The sequence below is a fragment of the Onychomys torridus genome, unplaced genomic scaffold (assembly GCF_903995425.1).
Source record: "Onychomys torridus unplaced genomic scaffold, mOncTor1.1, whole genome shotgun sequence".
NCBI lineage: Eukaryota > Metazoa > Chordata > Mammalia > Rodentia > Cricetidae > Onychomys > Onychomys torridus.
Window position 1 is genome coordinate 1 of NW_023411539.1, and position 21,156 is coordinate 21,156.

A 21,156-nucleotide genomic window follows, 5' to 3' on the forward strand; every position below is an offset into this window, starting at 1 on the left:
AAGAGAGTTTGCTTTCTCCCATGGAACAACCAAAGGCAAACAACCTTCTGGGGTGCAGGAGGAGTCTCTACTATAGCATCATGAGTGACTTCCATGTCTACCTTCTCCACTAAGCTAAAACATGCCGACTGAACATGTAGAGATGAATTTAATCAAATTTGATTTTTTCATTATTTGACTATATAAGTGAAACTAAATGATCCTGAAAAAGTGGCAAGAACAGGAATGACTGGTAAAATTGTTTTTGATAATTTATAGGAAAAAAGAGAAGTATTTATATGTGATGTGTTATGAAATAATACAGGAGTGTGGAAAAATTAGGTTGTGTGTGAATGGGGAGTTCACATGGTTGAACATGAGAAATGCACTATAATAATTGTATGAACTTAGGAGATGGCTTATTCACTAAATTACTTGTCTGACCAGTGTGATGGTCTGGGTTTGTTCGCCAGAAAACTGGGCATGGTTATGTGTGCCTGTAATCCTGCAGTGGTGAGACGGGAGGATGATCAGACCCCTGGAATACCCTATCCTGCTACACTATCTTAGTGAAAGCCCTAGGCCAATGAGAGATCCTGTCACAAACAGGTGAAGGGCTCTTAGACAGTGGCTTCTGAGGTTTTCTCCAGACCTCAGACATATACATACATGTGCTCATCCACTCATGTACATACACCTATATATATATATATACCTACAACACACACATATAGAAAGAAAAATGTGTATTCCCACAAGCACACACACACATGCACACACAGTGTGCACCTGCACAAAGCACATATACATGTGGTTTTGAGATTTCAAAAGCCCATGCCAAACCCAGAGTCTCTCTTCTTGTGGATCAGGATACAGCTCTCAGTTACTACAACAGAGCCTGATTGAATTCCACCATGTTCCCCACCATGATGATAATGGACTGAACCTCTGAAGCCATAAGCAAGGCCTCAGTTAAATGCTTTCTTTCATAGGAGTTGCCTTGGTCATGGTGTCTCTTCACAGTAGGGAAAGGTGATTAAGACAGACATTATATATTTGACCTGCCTGTTCATGGTAGGAACCCCTTCCCGAGGTCTCTGTACCTTTCGGGGCAGAACTCTTCAGGCTCTTGCCAGTACTATGGGTCCCGGTGAAGAGGATAAGTTGGTACCATAACTATAGTCCCTTTGGGAATAAACACTCCATTGATTTCCACATCCTTCTTTGAGACTCTCTCTAGTCTGTTAGCAATTGGGTACAATCTAAGAGTTTCATTCACCATCATGTCAAGATATTCCATGTCCATCAGGGCATCATAGGTGACAGGTACCTGGGAAGAAGAAACAGATGTTTCCAGATAAAGTTTTAATTTGATCTTCAATTAAGTTTGCAGGGCAACTGCATGTCAGAAGCTCCAAGAGCTAACCTTGACCTGTCCAGATCCCCTCCTCCTCGTCACTGTCATGCTCTGATTTCTCCCCCATGTGAGCATATATGACCAATATGACAAAGTGCACTGGGGTCACGGTCTCATCTCCATAGTCTACACCAACGAAATACATCATTGCGAGGAACAAACTCTCCACACCTGGTCTAACCAGGCTGAAATTGACAGTTCCACATCTTAGTAGCTCCTTTGCTTATGGGATTAGTTCAGTGAAAGGTACAATGAAGGATTCTGGGTAAGATGGCAGACTATGAGCTGCCTCTGTGTGAGCTGGTGAGGAAGAAGATTCCAAAGGAGAAAAAAATCTTTTCTAGAGAAAGGAAGAGAGAGGAAGAACCCCTGAAACACATAAAGCAAGTGGCAGGACAGCTAAAAGGCATGGGGGAAAGATGGGTGAACTCAAGGAAAAGAAGCCAAGCTGAAGTTGGCTCGAGCTGCCCTGTGCCCTAGCAGGGGGAGGAAGGGAAGTCAGTGATAATCCAAAAGTTAAAACATGGGTTTTGATTGAAAGAGACTGGGGCCTTACCATCAAGAGAAGCTCCCAGCCCTCACAAGCCTCAAAACCAATTCAGGTCTGGGTGAGATAGCAATGGGTCTGATGACAGAGAGTCCCATAGTCACTCAGTAGGACTCAGACAACTGATTGTTGCAAAATGACCAGCCAATGGGGCCAGCCAATTGGGGCACAACCACAGGACATGGATTCTTTCAGTGATTCTAGGCTATGTAAAGGTGACAGTTAATGCTAACTGAAACACCCTCAACACTTAGTATATATCTAGAAGACTCTAAGCCAATACATCACAGAGATACTAGTGAAACTATTGCATTATTCACAATAGCTAAGAAATGGAACCAAACTTGATGTCCAACTACAGGTGAATGGGGAAAGAAATGTAGTACTTGTGCACAATAGAAAGTTTATTGGCCACAGAGATAAATGAGACCATAAAATTTGCTGGAAACCAGTGCAATTAGAGATCATTAGGTTAAGCAAGGCAAACCAAACTCAGAAAAGGTGTGAATGTGGAGGGATGGAGGGAGGAGTGATGAAGAGCAGGAAGAAAGGAGGGGAAAGTATATATGAAGTGAAAGCAGTTCTGTGTATTCTTTAGGAAAAAGGAAGAAGCCTGATAAGAGAGGTTAGGAGCATGAGGGAGGGCAAAGTGGGAGGAGGATGAACACAGATCAGATTTAATGGCATGTATATAAAAATGTCAGCAGGAAACACATTGCTTTGTGTGCTAACTTTAAAACGGATATAAATTTAAAATGTTCAAAGCAATTTCCAGTGATGACCCAAAGCCACATTCATTACCATCCTTGGAAGCTGGATCAGTGTACCAGTTTTTTGCTTCAGGACCTGACGATGAGCTCTGGAGGAGATGCATTCTGTACCGTTCTGCCCAAACAGCCACACAAGTCCCAGATAACTTTACATTCCCAAACCTCCCAGTTTGAGCAAAGAGTTGAAGACAGTATGGGTATTGTGGATGTCATTGAGGTGACACTCAAAAAGACAATCTTGTAGAGACTTAGAGTTTGTTTTAGGGGGCTAGTGAGATGGATCAGGGGGTAAAGGAATTTGCTGCCAAGTCTGATGGCCTGAACTGAAACTCCAGAAACCAAACTGTGGAAAGAGAGAGCTGACTCCTACAAGTTATTCTCTGACATCCATACACATGCTGTGGCATGGGCACATACATTCACACACACACGAACACATGTGCACGTGCATGTACACACATATACATAGAAGAGTGAATAATTAAAATAATTATTGATGGTGTTGATGATGATGATGATGATAAGTTGGCTTCAGAGCTGGAGATACTGGCTAATCCCTTGGCTTCTTTACCTCTATTTACAACACTGAGTGCATTTCCATACAGCTGAAGCTGAAATATTAGACAGCTCAAAGGCTTGATCTAGAGACTTTCTGATAGAACTTGTCTAGCACACTGACTGTAATGCAAGCTCTGGTCAGCAGAGGGCACAGACATTCAAAGAAATTATGAAAGTGATGCTAACTGCACTCAGGGCTTTAGACAGAAAGTAGTCTGATACACTGTCAATGCCATTATAAACCATAACACACACTCACACATATAAATGCCATGCTATCAGACTGGACAGTAGAACCATTGAGAGTAGTGTTGGGCCAGCCTGCTGAGACCAGTGAAGGCCAGCCTAGTACCATAGATAGCATAGACAGCACCCAAGAACATCAGCATAGATAACTGTCCAGACATCTGAGGCACTGATGCTTACCCTTTTGTGTCATACAGGTTTGCTGGTGTCACTTACTTGGTGTAACTGTTATGATAGATACAGACTCACCAGAGCCAGCACTGTATGAAAGATCATGTATTTCTACAGGTCACATGCATTTCCTCTGTCCCTCCCTTTGCTCCTCTTTTAGACTCTTGCTGGTGGAGGAACCATTGCATGGCTCCCTATAAAAATTCCCATTACAATTGATGAGACATGTTCTTGTGAATTCTCCACCTCTGGGTACTATCCACTCATCTTATTGGGCAGAGTTCTGTCAATCTCATCCTGAAGTTTCTTCTGAATATCAAGGGTGGGTGGCCAGTTCATACATCATGAAGCAAATGGACGTGCTTGTAGCATCATAGCCAGTGAAAATGAAAATAATGGTTTGTGCTGCCATTTCTAGATCGGAAAGAGCTAAAAGGAAAAGAACATTGTAAATAAGAAGGATCAAAGCAGAACATCATAGTTGAGATGAATAGAAATTCAAATGGTGCTCCCAGTGTCCAGGAAAGAACAGAGAAAGTCAGTCTAGGGTCATTGGAACTGGGTTCTACTCTGCTGCCTACCTGATATTCCAGAAAAAGGTCAAGTTATTATTTTAAAATATATTTTTATGTGTGTGGGTGTTTTATCTGCATGTATATCTGTGTACCACATGTATCCCTGGTATACACAGAGACTAGGAGATGATATCAGATCCTTGGAAACTGGAATTACAGATGGCTATGAGCTGCTGTGTGGGTGTTGTGAATTGGATTCAGGTCCTCTGGAAGAGCAGCCATTGTTCTTAACTGGTAAGCCATTTTTCCAGTCCCAAGGTCAAATTATTTTAATTCCAGATAACCTCAGATCTATATTGTTAGTGACCAAAAATTAGGCCAAATTCATATCATCACAACTGGGCAATTTCAGGAGACAGAATTCTCTCTAACCTACACTGTTATCTTAGTGTGGGATGAAAACAAAAGTATTGTGGTAGTTGACAGTGATTGATAACTTGACAGATCTAGAGTCACCTAGGATATAAGCTTCCAGGCATAATGCTGTGGTGTTATCTAGACTATCTTGCTTCCTAATAGGCCCATGAAGGTTTATCTTGATTAGGTCATTTGTTGAGGAAAGACTCATTTTGTTTCTAAACATTTACTTCTGTTTTATTTGCGAGTATGTGTGCACACTCATGCGTGCATGACCAATGAAGCCAAACAATGGGTGTCAGATCCCCTGGAGCTTGAGTTACAAGTGATTGTGAGCTGCCTATCATGGGTCATGGCACACAAACTCAGGTCCTCTGAAAGAGCAGCAAGTGTTCATGACTGCTGAGCCACCTCGCCAGTTATCAAAGATCTATCTTGATTGTGGCACCATTCCATGAGCTTGCTTCCTGAACTGAATGAAAAGGAAAGAGGGAGCCAATCGCCAGCATTCCTGTTTCCTGACAGTGGATGCGCTGAGACTAGTGGCATTAAGCATCTGCTGCCATGACTACTCCATCATGCTGAACCACACCATCAAAGTGTGAGTCAGGAAAAAACTCTTTCTGAAATTGCTTCTGTCAATTATTTTGTCACAGTGACAAGATAAATAGCCAATTTAAACAGCTTAGCTATGAGTAAAATATGGAATAGCTCTCTGTCCAAGAAAAAAATCTAAGTGATTTTTTTATTAAAATATAGGTGGAAAATGCTGAAGTGTTTGTTATGTCAATGTTTCACAGAGTGAAAAATTCAATGATCTTCCATCTAAAGACCTTTGAGAGAGCTGGAGAGATAGCTCAGTGGTTAAGAGAACTTGATGCTCATGCAGAGGTTTGGTTCCCATTCCCCACATGGCAGTTTAATGTTGCCTGTAACTCCAGTTCTAGGACATCCAGTTCCTCTTTTGGCCTTCACAGGTACCAGCACACAAGTGATGCATATACATACATGCAAACATTTATACACATAAAATGGAAATAAATCTTTTATAAAATAGGAATCCTTAAATACTTTTGAAGGGATTCAAAGAACAACATGATGCTACAGAGAGACTCCTGCTATTCAAATGTGGTCCATGAACCAGCAGCATCTAGGAGCTTATTAAAGACACACAATGCCAAACCTTAATAACTAACTCTAACAGTAGTGTCTGAAATGGCACAGTGTGTGGACATTTGTGTGTACAACCTCCATTGAAGGGAATGTATCTTTGATAGGGACCAGGTGACAGGAAACATGAGGTTTCAGTCTTCACAGCATATGATCTCAGTACACACATAAACTACAGAGAAAGAAAATGCTAGAAGATTAGAAGCTATGCCTAGCACCAAAGCAACAAAATGGCTGTGTCTGTACATAGATGGGTACCAGGTGTGAAATCCAGGGAAAATGCTAGGTGAACAGCATCAGAATTGTTGTTATACCTACTGCCTACAGTAGGATGCCTCACTCAGCCTTGATGCAGTGGGGGAGGAGCTAAGTCCTGCCTCAACTAGATATGCCATGCCTTGTTGACTCCCATGGGAGGCCTTACCCTTTCTGAGGAGTGGATGGGGGAGGGGTAGAGAAGAGATGTGGGGAGGGAATGAGAGGAGAAGAGGGACAGGAAACTGTGGTTGGTATGTAAAATAAATTTTTAAAAATTTAAGGCCCTTAGGACCTAGGCCCTTGTACACAGCCAGTCCCCGGGAACCCTACCCAGCTTGGCCCCAGTTGCCGGCCAGCAGGGAAAAATCAGAAAATTGCAGGTTCAGAACCTGCAATCTACACACCCTGCCACAATACCCATGCACCTGAGACCCCAGGAACTTTCTGAGGCACAGAAACCAAACAGCCAACTCTCATTGGATCAAGAGGTGAGTGACTCTTCTAACACCCAGAGAGTCCTGGCCCTAGGACCCAAGCCCTGGGACATAGCCAGTCCCTGGGAACCCCCATCAAATCTGCCCCAGTAGCCAGCCAGGAGGAAAAACTCCTGCAGGAAGCCCCCCCCACCAAAACCCCCTATAGGACCCTGCAATCTACAAATTCCATGCCTTGCCCCAACACCCATTTGCCTGTGACCCCAGTAACTTCTTGAGGCAGGAAACCAGACAGACAGCTCTCATTGGACAAAGAGCTCCCATTGGGCCAAAAGTAACTTCCTAAGACAAGGAATCCACCAGCCCTCATTAGACCAGGTGTGGATTTCTGAGACATAGAATTTGTCACCTCTAATTGGACCAAGAGGGGCTTCCTGAGACACAGAATCTGTCAGCTCTGACTGGACCAAGAAACTGGATAAGACCAAGAGAGGCTCCATGAGTCACAGAATTAACTAGGTTGGGTTGAGCCAAGAGCAGCTTCCTGAGATGCAGAATCGGCCAGTTCCAATTAGACCAAGAGCTAAGACTGGACCCAGAGGGAACCTAAGACACAACCACAACAACAACAGAGTGGACCAATAGCAACTCACTCAGACACAGGCATCTCTTACACCTATAAGAGGAGGAGATGGGCAGACATCAATGTAAAAATACATACAACAACATAAAGAACAACATAGCATCCCCAGAACCTAGCCATCCCCCAACAGCAAGACCTGAACATCACAACGTAGAAGAAGCAGAAGAAAGTAACCATAAAAAGGGTTTCATGAGGATGCTAGAGGCCTTTCAAGAAAAAATGAACAATTCCTTTAGAGAAAAAGACGAACAAAAAAAAATAGAAGAAATCAATAAAAGAATTGAGAAAAAGACCCAAAAATTGCAAGAAATCAATAAAGAAATAGAGGAAAAGACAAATAAAAAATTGAAAAAAATCAATAAATCCCTGAAGGAAATTCAAGGAAACTATGAAAAAGCAATTAAACATGTGAGGGAAACAGTTCAAGACCTGAAAAGGGAAACAAAAACAATGAAGAAGACACAAACAGAGGGAATGCCAGAAATAGAAAATCTGAGTAAATGAACAGGAAACACAGATGCAAGCATAAATAACAGAATACAAGAGATGGAAGAGAGAATCTCTGGTACAGAGGATACAATAGAGGAAATAGATTCATCAATTAAAGAAAATACCAAAGCAAAAAAAGTCATAACAAAATGTCCAGGAAATCTGGGACACCATGAAAAGGCCAAACCTAAGAATAATAGGGATAGAAGAAAGAGAAAAATACCAATTCAAAGGCACAGAAAATATATTCAATAAGATCAAAGAAGAAAACTGTCCCAACTTAAAGAAGGAAATATCTATGAAAATACAAGACACATAGAACACCAAACAGACTAGACCTCCCAAAAAGTTTCCCTTACCACATAATAATTAAACAACAAAACATACAGAATAAAGAAAGAATATTAAGGAAAAATGACAAGTGACTTATAAAGGCAGACCCAGCAGAATAACCATGACTTCTGAATGGTGACTTTGAAAGCCAGAAGGAATTGGACAGATGTAATGCAGACACTACGAGACCATGGATGCCAGCTTAGACTAATATACTCAGCAAAACTTTCAATCATCATAGATGGAGTGAACAAGACATCCCCAAACTAAACCAGATTTAAACAATACCTAGCCACAAACCCAGCCCTACAGAAAGCACGAGAAGGAAATTCCCACCTAAGGAAGTCAGATACACCCACAAAAACACAGGCAATAGATAAACTCACTGCAGTAAATCCCAAAGAAAAATACACATACACTACCACCAAAAGAGAACAGGTGTAGTTGGAGACCTTCTCTCCAGCCCCCACCAAGCCCTGTTAGACAGCACACTTATGAAATAAATACACAGACATTTATATTATTTAAACAGCTTGGCCATTAGCTCAGGCCTACCGTTGTCTAGTTCTTACTCTTATATTTAGCCCATTTTTATTAATCTATACTTTGCGATGTGGCTTGCGGCTTACCAGTACCTTACATCTCGCTTCTCATGGTGGTGGCTTGCAATCTCTCTGCTTCCCCTTCCTGTTCCCAGAATTCTCTTCTCTGCTTCTCCCACCATACTTCCTGCCTGGCTACTGGCCAATCAGCATTTTATTTACACAGAGTGATATCCACAGCAAACAGGAATGAACAATCACTAGTCATTAGTGTCCCTTAATATCAATGGACATAATTCACCTTTAAAAAAGACACAGGCTAATAGACTGGATATGAAAGTAGGACCCATCTTTCTGCTGCATAAAAGAAACACAATTCAACTTCAAAGATAAACACTACCTCAGAATAAAAGGATGGGAAAAGTCTTTCCAATCAAATGGCCTTAAGAACCAAACTGGTGTACCCATCTTAATATGCAAAAAAATAGACTTCAAACTAAAATCAATCAAAAGAGATCAAGAAGGACATTGCATACTCATCACAGGAAAGATCAACTAAGATGAAGTTTCAATTCTGAACATTTATGCCCCAAACACAAGGGCACCCGCATATGTAAAGGAAACATTACTAAAGCTTAAATCACACATAAAACTCCACACATTAATACTGGGAGACTCCAATACCCCACTCTCACCACTGGACAGATCTACCAGAAACAACAGAAAATAAGGGGCTTAACTGATGTTATGACTCAAGTGGATTTAATCAATATCTGGAGAACAATCCACCCTAACACAAAAGAACATACCTTCCTCTCAGCACACTATGGAACCTTCTCTAAAATTGTCACAAAACAAGTTGACAGATACAAAAAAGTTAGAAAAACCTCCTGTATTCTATCAGACCACCATGGTTTAAAGTTAGATTTTAACAACAAAAATTACAGAAAGTCTACAATCTCATGGAAGATTAAATAATGTTCAACTGAATCACCAAGGAGTCAAGGAAGAAATAAAGAAAGAAATTAAAGACTTTCTAGAGATCATTGAAAATGAGTGTACTACATACCCAAACTTATAGAACACTATGAAAGTAGTGCTAAGAGGAAAATTCATAGCACAAACTGCCCACATAAAGAAGTTGGAGAAATCTCACACTAGTGACTTGACAGCACACTGCAGGAGCTACACGCAACTGCAGAAAGGGAGGAAGAACAGCAGAAGCAATGAAGGGTAAGGTTTTCCGCTCTTGCTCTGACCTCATGGTTTTTAACTCTGCAATCGGTTCTGTGTTTCTTATTTAACAAGCTGGATACATCTGCAGCACACATGAAGGCTCTAGAACAAGAAGAAGCAAAGTCACCTAGGAGGAATAGACACCAGGAATTAATGAAATTAAGAGCTGAAATTAATACAATAGAAATAAAGAGAACAATACAAAGAATCAACAAAACTAAGAGTTGGTTCTTTGAGAAAATAAACAAGATAGACAAACCCTTATCCAGACTAACCAAAAGGCAGAGAGAGAGAGAGAACATCCAAATGAGCGAAATCAGAAATGAAAAGGGGGACATAACAACTAACAATGATGATATCCAGAAAATCATCAAGTCATTCTTCAGAAACCTGTACTCCACAAAACTGGAAAATCTAAAAGAAATGGATGATTTTCTGGATAGGTACCACATACCTAAGTTAAATCAAGACCAGATAAACTATTTAAATACTCCAATAGCCCCTAAGGAAATAGAAACACTATTAAATGTCTCCCAACCAAAAAAAAAAATCCCAGGAGCAGATGATTTCATTGCAGAATATTACCAGATCTTAAAAGAAGAGTTATCATGGTCTCTCTTTCCTTGTTCTCCCTCTCTATTCTTGATGCAGCTGGGATCTCCTGCTTCCTGAGGTCTCTTTCTCTTGATCCTTGCCCTTCGTTGCTCCCCCTCACATCCAGTTTACTTGTGTGGATCTTATCCTTTTCTGTGTTGTTGGGCAGTCCCTGTGTCTTTCTTGGAGTCCTCTTTACTAGGTAGCCTCCCCAGGCAGGACTGGGATGTGCCCTTAGTGCATGAGCTGGCTTTTTGGAGCCTAGTGCCTATGTAGGGACATTTTGCTCAGCCTGGTAAAGGGAGGAAGGGACTGGACCTAACACTACTGAATCTACCAGGCTGAGCTGAATCCCCAAGGGAGTCCTTGCCCTGGAGGAGAAGGGAATGAGTGGTGGTTTGGGGGAGGAAGGGAGAGGAGAGGGGAATCTGTGGCTGATATGTAAAATTAAATTAAACTATAAAATAAAGATGAAAATAAGAAAAAGTAAAAAAAAAAAAAAACGAAGAGTCAATAACAAAACACTTTAAATTGTTCCACACAATAGAAACAGAAGGAACATTACCAAATTCCTTCTATGAGGCTATATTTACTCTGATTCCCAAGTCAAACAAAGATAGAGAACTACAGACAAATAACCTTCATGAACATTGATGCAAAAATTCATAATAAAATACTGGCAAACAGACTCCAAGAACACATCAAAACCATTATCCACCATGATCAAGTAGGCTTCATCCCAGGGATGCAAGGGTGGTTCAATATAAGAAAGCCTGTCAATGTAATTCACCAAATAAACAAACTGAAAGAAATAAACCACATCAAAATACCAACACAATTCTTCACAGACCTCGAAAGAATAATAATCAAACTCATATGGAAAACAAAAAACCCAGAACAGCCAAAAGAGTCCTGTACAATAAAACAACCTCTGGAGGCATCACAATCCCTGACATCAAGCTCTACTATAGAGCTACGGTAATAAAGAACAGCTTGATACTGGCATAAAAACTGACATGTGGACCAATTGGAATCGAACTGAAGATCCTGACATTAATCCACACACCTATGAACATATAATTTTTGACAAAGAAGCCAAAACTGCACAAATGAAAAAAAGAAAGCATCTTCAATAAATGGTGCTGGCATAACTGGATGTCAATGTGTAGAAGGCTGCAAACAGATCCATATCTATCACTGTGCACAAAACTTAAGTCTAAGTAGATCAAAGACCTCAACATAAATCCAGTTATACCAAACTTGATAGAAGAGAAAGAAGGAAGTAGTCTTGAATGCATTGGCATAGGAGATCACTTCCTAAATATAACACCAGTAGCACAGACACTGAGAGAAACAATCGATCAATGGGACCTCTTGAAACTGAGAAGCTTTTGTAGAGCAAAGGACACGGTCAACAATACAAAGTGACAGCTTACAGAATGGGAAAAGGTCTTCACCAACCCCACATCTGACAGAGGGCTGATATCCAGAATATTTACAGAACTCCAGAAATTAGACATCAAAATGCCCAACAGTACAATTAAGAAATGGGCTATAGAACTAATCAGAGAATTCTCATCAGAGAAAGCTCAAATGGCTAAAAGACATTTAATGAATTGCTCAACATCCTTAATCATTAGGGAAATGCAAATTAAAACACCTCTGAGATACTATCTCCCACTGTCAGAATGGCTAAGATCAAAAACACTGAAGACATCTTTTGTTGGACAGGATGTGGAGCAAAAGGTACACTCCTCCACTGTTGGTGAGAATGCAAACTTATATAGCCACTTTGCAAATCAATATGGCGCTTTCTTAGAAAATTGGGAATCCAAATCCCTCAAGTCCTAGATATACCACTCTTGGCATATACCCAAGGAATGCTCAATCTTACCACAAGGACACATGCTCAGCTATGTCCATAGCAGCATTATTTGTAATTGCTAGACCCTGGAAACAACCTAGGTGACCCTCAACTGAAGAATGGATAAAGAAAATGTGGTACATATACACAATGGAGTAATACTCAACAGAGAAAAACAATGACATCATGAAGTTTGCATGCAAATGGATGGATCTAGAAAAAAATAACCCTGAGTGAGGTAACCCAGACTCAGAAAGACAAACATGAGTATATACTCACTGATAAGTGGATACTAGACTTAAAGCAAAGGATAACCAGACTGAAACTCACAACCTCAGGGAGGCTACCTAGTAAAGAGGACCCTAAGAAAGACACAAGGATCACCCAACAATAGAGAAATGGACGAGATTTACATGAGGAAACTGGGGTCAGAGAGTAATGGAGGGCAAGGGTCAGGGGAAAGAATGCTTAGGGGATCAGGAGGTCCTAGCTGGATCAGGAATAGAGTCGTAGAACGAGGAAAGAGATAACATGATAAATGAAAACCCCATTGGAATAGGAAGAAGCCGAGTGCTAGGGAGGTCCCCCAGGAATCTACAAAGATGACTTCTCCATAGACTACTGGCAGTGGATGAGAGTGAGCTTGAGCAGACCTACTCTGGTGATAGAAATATCCTGTCATGATGGAATCCTGATCCAGTGACTGGTGGAAGCAGATGCAGAGATCCACAGCTGGGTCCCAGGCAGAGCTCTGGAGTCCAGTTGACGAGAGACTTGAGGGATTCTATGAGCAAGAGATATCGAAACCATGATTGGAAAAAGTACAGAGCCACTAGCCAAACTAGTGGAAACACATGAACTGTGGACCAATGGCTGAGGAGCCTCCATGGTACTGGACCAGGCCCTCTGGGCGGACCCAGGCAGTGGGACTGCAACCTGTCCTTAGGGCATGAGCTGGCTTTTTGGAACCTAGTGTCTATGCTGAGACACTTTGCACAGCCTTGGTGCAGGGAGGAGGGGCTTTGATTTGCCTCACCTGAATGTACCAGGATGTGCTGACTCCCCAAGGGAGAACTTGCCTTGGAGGAGGTGAGAATTTGGGGGGGGTTGGGGGGAAAGGCTGGGGGATGTGAGGAGGGAGGATAGGGGAATCTCTGGTTGATCTGTAAAATGAATGAAAAGTCTCTTAATAAAAAAACTAAAAACAAAAACAAAAAAATTTAAAAATAGGATTCATTCTTTTAGATTTTGGGAACCTTGAAATAGACATGGTATCTAATCCAAAATGAAAACATTATGAAGTGGGTTTGAGAAAGTTATACAATGCTGATTTACCCATAACAAATTTCATCTGAAAAGAAAAGACAGCTATCAAATTATTTCTTCTAGTAAGAACAAATATCATGCCACTGAATTGAATGACATCACAAATCCAGAGTTTTCTCGTCTGCTATAGTAGCCTATATCCATGATCAGATCTCTGTATTTTTTCACTCATTAAACAAATTACAGTTGATCATTGGTGCTAAATATATGATAAGTCTTTAATAACCACATGGGTCTAGTGGTGGCCTTAGTGACTACTATAGGGAAACAGTGCTTTCTTAATCACAGGACATTGTGTCAGGCCAGAGACGCATGGGTCAATAGTTAGATAGAAGATAAAGATGACAAGCCAGATGTGTTCACAATGATGTGCTACAGTAGGCCCACCCACTGTTAACTACCAGGGCTTCCACAATGTAGCTGTCAAATCACTAGCAGCCTGATATTGAATCCTGTGGAATGATGGTATTCAGGTCAAATACATAGGTCATTTGTCTTAACATTTTATTTGGAGAAAAGTGAAGGATAGATAGAACAAGCCTGTTTATATCCCTGCACACGGATGAGCACCATAATATTTAAGGTTTTTTGGCTTTATCCATTGAAAGGAACAATAGCAATATTCACATTAGACCTGTTTTGGGATTCCAGCTATCACTAAGAGTAGCCAAGTGCTGAGGAATAATCCTCCTGTACACTATGAACATGTATTACTCTCATTGGCTGGTAGCCAGGCAGGAAGTATAGGTGAGAGAGCCAAATACAGAGAAGGCTGGAAAGAACAAGATGGGGTCAGAGAGTGTCCAACCAGACATAGAGGGAGAAGGATGAACATACCGTGGTAATAAGGGTACCACCACATGGCAGAGTGTAAATGTTGAATATGGGTTAATTTAAAATGTAGGAGCTAGGTAGTAATAAGCCTGAGATATTGGCCAAGCATTTGTATTCTTATTCAGCTTCTGAATCAGTAATTTGGGACTGGGAAGTCAGGACAAGGAAACTCCATTTATAGCCAAGATTTCTTTGAGAAGTGGCCATTTCTAGGGAATCATAGAGAAATAGAGAGACACTTGGAATATCTTTTACTAGAAAGCAAGAATATGCTCCAAAAATTATCAGTGTGAAGACAAAGAATCTTCTGGATGTTTTTCTAGTGGAGGATGATGGGTACCACTACTCACTGACCACCAAAAATTATCAGTATGAAGACAAATAATCTTCTGGATGTTTTTCTAGTGGAGGATGATGGGTACCACTATTCACTGACCAAAACTCATAGAATAGAGACCAGGATTCAACCTTACATAAACAATCTCAGTGTAAGTCCATCTTATAACACATGCACCACTCTGCAGGGCAGGGGTGTGGATGGTGGGAGTGGGGGTTACATGTACTCATGCACAGGAGTATATTGGCGATCTCTACACTTTCTCTCAGTTCTTCTATGACCAGAAATTGCTCTACAGATTAATGTCTCTTATAGGAATTTAAAATTAATAAGGGATGATAAGATGGATCAGTGGATAAACATACTTGCTGAGCAAGCCAGGTGGATTGGATTTGATTCCTAGACCCATGTAAAGGTGGACAGAGAACCCTGACTCTTCAAAGTTATCTTGTGACATGCATACCATAGCTGGTGTGAACATTCACCACCAAAAAATGATTAACAATATTATTAATAATAATAATTTAAATGAATGGGGTCTGGAGAGATATTCAGTGAGTAAGAGCTCCTTTTGTTCCAATGGGGAGGTCCTGAGTTCAAATCCTCAGAACCCACAAAAATAGGTGTGGCTACACATTCTTGTAACCTCATCAGGTAGGGGAATGGAGACAAGAGGCTCACTAGGGCTTTCTGGCTGCAAGACTAGATCCACATTTATCTAGAGAACCTGCCTCAAATAATAACTGAATAATAAGACAGAGAGCAACAGAGCTGAATACCAACATTCTCCTCTGGTCTTTGTGAGAGAGACGTGGGGAGAAAGGAGAGGAGAGGAGAGGAGAGAGGAGAGAGGAGAGAAAAGAGAGAAATGAAAATGAACAGAAAGGACCCACCATGTCACACAAAAAGGCCATGAGTGGACATGCATAAGACAATTGAATGCAAAGCAGCTAGTGGTAAAAGTCGAGAGCAACAGGGAATGCATGAGATCACAGGATAGAAGCAACTGAACAAAATTTAAATAATTAATAATAGAAATAAAATGTTTTAGATGATAAAGAAGGACATTCCTGTACATTGGGTGATGACTGGTAAGTATAGAGTAATAGTAAGAAGACCATAATTCTGTAGCTATAACAGTAATAGTAGTTTTCATCACAAAGCATCCACAGATGATATAAAACACATGGTTAAAAGATAAAGAAGGGGCTGGAGAGATGGCTCAGAGGTTAAGAGCACTGGTTGTTCTTCCAGAGGTGCTGAGTTCAAATCCCACCAACCACATGGTGGCTCACAACCATCTATAATGAGATCTAGTACCCTATTCTGATGTGCAGGCACACATGCAAACAGAACACTGTATACAAAATAAATAAATAAATATTTTTTTTAAAGATAAAAGATGGGGGTTGGGGATTTAGCTCAGTGGTAGAGTGCTTGCCTAGCAAGCACAAGGCCCTGGGTTCGATCCTCAGCTCCAAAAACAAACAAACAAACAAACAAAAAAAGATAAAAGATGAAGAAAAGCTGGGTACATAGTTTCCCTGATGCAATTTACACAGAGAAAAGTAAATTGCAGATGGAGTTGTTGAATACAATTCTACCACTCACTCCCTGGGACCATCCCCACTGCTTGACAGCGTGCTTCCTGATTAGGGACCAGATGCAAATTCCCAGGCAGAGATTCAGAATCAATGGGATCAGAAGGTACTGAGAAACTGAATCTGCTTTGACACAGATGACCCAGCACCACTGAGGACTCTGTGGCTGCCCTACAGGCTCTGGTCCAATTACCCCAATGTACTTCTATAAGCTCCCGTGGACACCGTAGATATCATCCATGTGCATGTCTTTCTGAAATTTGGCAGAGGTTTCCATCCTGGACCACCCCCCATGCAACATGTCCTGACACGCTCTGAGCTCTGAGCTTCTTGATCCACACCTGGTGATGTGTCCTACCTTTTGGGGACTCTTTGCCTTTGGAGTTCTGAGTATTCATCATCAGCTGAAGAAAATCCACTCTGGTCTGGAAGAAGAAAGAGGAAAGTCAATGATGGTCATCTAGCTGAGAGGCCAGACTTAAAACTGGGGTTCAGAACTTCACTTCCCTTCTGAGAATATGTCCACCTGAAGTCCACAAGTGTGACTTGAGCCATCAATGAATAAAAGCATGTATGGGGCTGAAGAAATTGCTCTGTGGTTAAGAGCACTGAATGCTCTTGCAGAGGACCTGGGTTCAGTCCCTAGCACTGATAAGGTGAATCACAATCACTTGGAACTCCAGTTCTGGGGATCTGATGCCCTCTGCACATGTCTTCAGGCGTTGCACACATGTGGTACATAGGCATACAGGGGCAAAGCACCCATATACTTAAAATAAAAATAAAGGAAAAATAAAGCCTCTATTAGCAAGCCTAGGGGAACAAGACATTTCCTTGGGAGAAATGTCGTTTTGGGTCTTTGTTCCCCTGATCTAAGTTTCTTTGGCTTCTGAGCAGATCCTGGCCAAAGAGCTGTTCGCTCCTTCTCTCATCATGCTTGCTCAGAAAAGTCCTGAACTCCAATTCTCTCTGTTCTCTTACCACAATACTTAACCAACAGCCTCCTTGATTGACTCTATCTCTAGTACTCACTTCCAAGTTTTGTGTGAGCAACCCCTGATACTCCACACTCCAGGCACTACAAAATTCTAAGTGTTGCCACAGGTGCCTTTCTCCCTGATCTGCAGACAGAATTTTTGTGGCCTCCTGGCTACAGATAGCAGAGCGAGGCTAGCAGCCTGAAATCTCTGATTGTTCACCTTTTGGATGAGTGGCTGGTGACCTCACTGTCGAGAAAGTTCCCACACACAAAGCAAGAAGTACTCAAATTGAAACATGGGCCAGTCTCCACCAGGTGTGGCCATTCTATTGGAGAAAATAAGCTTAAAACTGAAACCATTCTTTTGATGATATAAACTGTTTTGTTTTGTTTTTTTAAGATTTTTTTCATTTTTCATTATTAAGAAATTTTCTACTCACTCCACATCCTATCCACAGATCCCCCTTCTCCCTCCTCCCATCCCCAACCCTCTTTCCCAAGACACCCCACATCCCCACATCCCCCAAATTGAGATCAAACAATGGGGAGTCAGCAGAGCCCAGCACACTGAGCCTAGGCAGGTCCAAGCCCCTTCCCACTGCACCAAGGCTGTGCAAGGTGTCACACCACACGCACCAGGTTCCAGAAGCCTGCCCATAGACCAGGGACAGATCCAGATCCTCCTGCCTAGATGCCCCACAAACAGTTTGAGCCAAACAACCGTCTTCTGTACCCAGAAGCCTAGTCCAGTCCCATGGGTGCCCCACAGCCACTAGTCCACAATTCATGGGCTTCCCCTAGTGTGGCTGGTCATGATGATATAAATTTTAGGGACAGAATTGTAGTAGTAGGTATAATTTGTAAGTACAAACTCTGTTGCTGTTGTTTTTTTGACTCTTTTTCAATTAAGGGTGGTGGCAATGTTTTTACTTGATTGGCACTTAGCTCAGGGAATAATAACTTTCGCTCCTTTTGTCAAATGTGAAACTGTTTCTCTATTATTCCCATAGCGCATCATCCAACTTCTTTCTTCTTCTTCTTCTTCTCCCAAAAATGTTAACATTATCTTGCTCTAAGCATAGTTTTCTCTATTCATTTTTAAGAGAACATAAATCACACACTCACAAACTGACACATGAACACACCCTGAGCATCATGATTAAACCCTGAACATCATGACCAAACTCTGAGCATCATAACCAAACCTTGAGCACCAAGAAAGCAGCATCACATTTTACCTTCTGGTTTGAATCAAGACGATTTTTCTTCATCCTTGTTACAAATTTTTTGAAAAAGTTCACTGATTGTCTTGGAAAAATGGAGAGATTTAACAACTCATATATTGGAGTAAGGAATGGAAACAGAACTACAGAGAAAAAAATAAGTACAGAGAATAAGTGACTATGGACTGCCCGGCATCAATGGATATGCCTACAATGCAACCTCTACACTTAAGGCTCAGGGAAAATCATGGACGAGGAGGAGTGTTGTAAATACAAGAAGATAAGAAAGCCTGCTGTGAGTCTACATCTTCTAGACATGGCAAGGAAACTGGACTTAAGAAATCTCAATGATATGGTTGTCCAGACAAGATCTGTGTAATGATAACAATGGTTGACATGCCAAAGTGGATGGGGAAATCCCACAAGTTCTTACCTCTAGATGAAGAGTCACAGGAAATTAATGACTATTGAGAGAAAGAGTCAGTTTTCTCCAAAGATGAGGCCATGATAGGTGATCCAACCCCAAGTAGTTGGCCATAAACATGGATGTAAGAGCAACACTAAATGGACTCAGTAGACTAGAAGCATGTGTGTGTGTGTGTGTGTGTGTGTGTGTGTGTGTGTGTGTGTGTGTGTAAAACCATTATAGTCATAGGAGAAGAATCATGGATTAAGAAGGACATGAGCAGAGTGGCAGGGGTGGGGGGGAAAGAAGGGATGGAAATAATGCAAATATAGTACTCATAGATAAAAGTCTTAAAAAATATAAGTAATCCCCCATAATGTTAGACTCCTAAATGTATCCTAAGGTGGGAATAATAAGAAAATTATGAAGAAAAAAATAAAGTCTCATATGGGATGTGGAGAAAATGGAGCCCCGTGAACTAACGGCAGCAAAACAAACAAACAAATAAATCCTGAAAAAGATTTTAAGTTGCCCAACAAGTCAAACAGAATTCCTCTATAATTCACCAATTCCACATGAATTTCCTACTCAGAAAGCATGAAAACCAATGTTCAGTCATCAGCTGTTTCAGATAATGATGGAACATGGGAGTGGCAACAGATTGTTCTGTTGAAAGTATGATGTTAAGTGAAAGAAACTAGTTGCCAAATTCCATATACTCTATAAAATACTTGTATTGTATTTTAATGCTATGTCAAGAATAGGCAGATTTGCAGGAACAGACAGATAACTGGACATTTCTTATGGTGAGAAGAAATGGGAGTTGAGAATGAAAAGGTGTAGTTCCCCCCACCACCCGTGTAGTTTTTTTTAGAAAACACATTTCCGTGTTGACAATGGTGATGGGTGAACGTGCCTTTGGTGAACAAAAGTTGAATTATACATTTTAAGTATTTGAATATTTACATGTGAACTACATCTCAATTACTGTATTATTTTGACTGGTGTGTAGGAGGGAGGAATATAAAGAAAGGAGAAATAGTGCACATACCTATAGAGAGAAGAAATGGATCAAAGAGGGAAAACTTTAAGATCTTTTTGGCTTTCTGCACAAAGGGATCCTCTGGGTTGTTGAGGGAATCAACAGTCACTCCAAATGATGTGCCAATGATAACATCCATGCTATAAGCTCCAAGGATGCTGAGTAGAGAGAGACATGGGAATCAAAATCTATGTCTGAGGCAGCTCATAGTTCTGAGCTACCCAGGTAGGGAGCCACACAGTCAGAATCACATGCTGAACCATCAGAGGGATCTAGGCTCCTATCATACTCACACATGGGGCCTTTTCCTGGTGTCGGTTTGCAGATGTCTTTTTCCTAGAGGTGAAGAGACACTAAGGTACTTACAGTCCCATCAACTGCACCACCACTTACTCTTTCATGATGACGGGCTTCCCTCTCTCTTCTTCTCGTCTCAAGTGTTTCACTAACATATCCCCATACTGTCCAATGATGGGGAACATCTAAGCACAAAGCACAGCATCCGTAGCTAAGTGTGGAAACTCGGGTACCAGAAAGACAAGCCAGACCCAGGCATGAAGCAATGAGTGGGATGGTACAGTGGGTTTTATAATGGGTCCTCTGGGCATGAAGACAGAAGACCATCTTATAAGAATTGTAACTCAGAGGACCAACCCTTGGAAAGGGACTGTGGGCTTGTTTTCTACCTGCCCCCAGATTCATTCCATAAGTAAATGCACTCTCCCTCATCACCTCCTTGAGTTTTCCACTGGTGAAAGTTGGAGACAGCAGTGTTCGAAGTCTCTTCCATTCTTCATCCTCAGATATGGTGATGGCCTTTTTCATAAATCCCACTGGACCAAAAGCCTAGAATTGAAGTAGAAAGGATATTTATCATATTAAAGTTATGATAATCCTCATAATTCTAGAAAGTTGATTAAATTAAACAAGCATTATTTACTTAACAAATATTACTGTTTATTAAATGACTGAACATTACTAGATGCTCAATAATCCTTTATTTAAATTTTCTGTAATTCCTGTGGGTAGAGGTAACCCACACCTGGTATAGCTTCACATCTCTCTATGACTGTCTCATTTTAAATGAAAGTCACCCTTGGAAGATCCATGAGAACAGATAGGACAGCCCTACAGCATCCTTCAAAACTGTACAAACAAAAATGCATTAGTGACAGACAGCAACTGGCCTTGGCAAAGTATCAGCTCAGGTCAGTTCCTCATTTAC

General features: G+C 41.1%; 1 pseudogene; it reads right to left on the minus strand.

Annotated features, from left to right (window-relative positions):
• Nucleotides 1-1,048: 1,048 nt before the first annotated feature.
• LOC118575205 lies at nucleotides 1,049-20,771 on the minus strand (annotated as a pseudogene).
• Nucleotides 20,772-21,156: the final 385 nt, after the last annotated feature.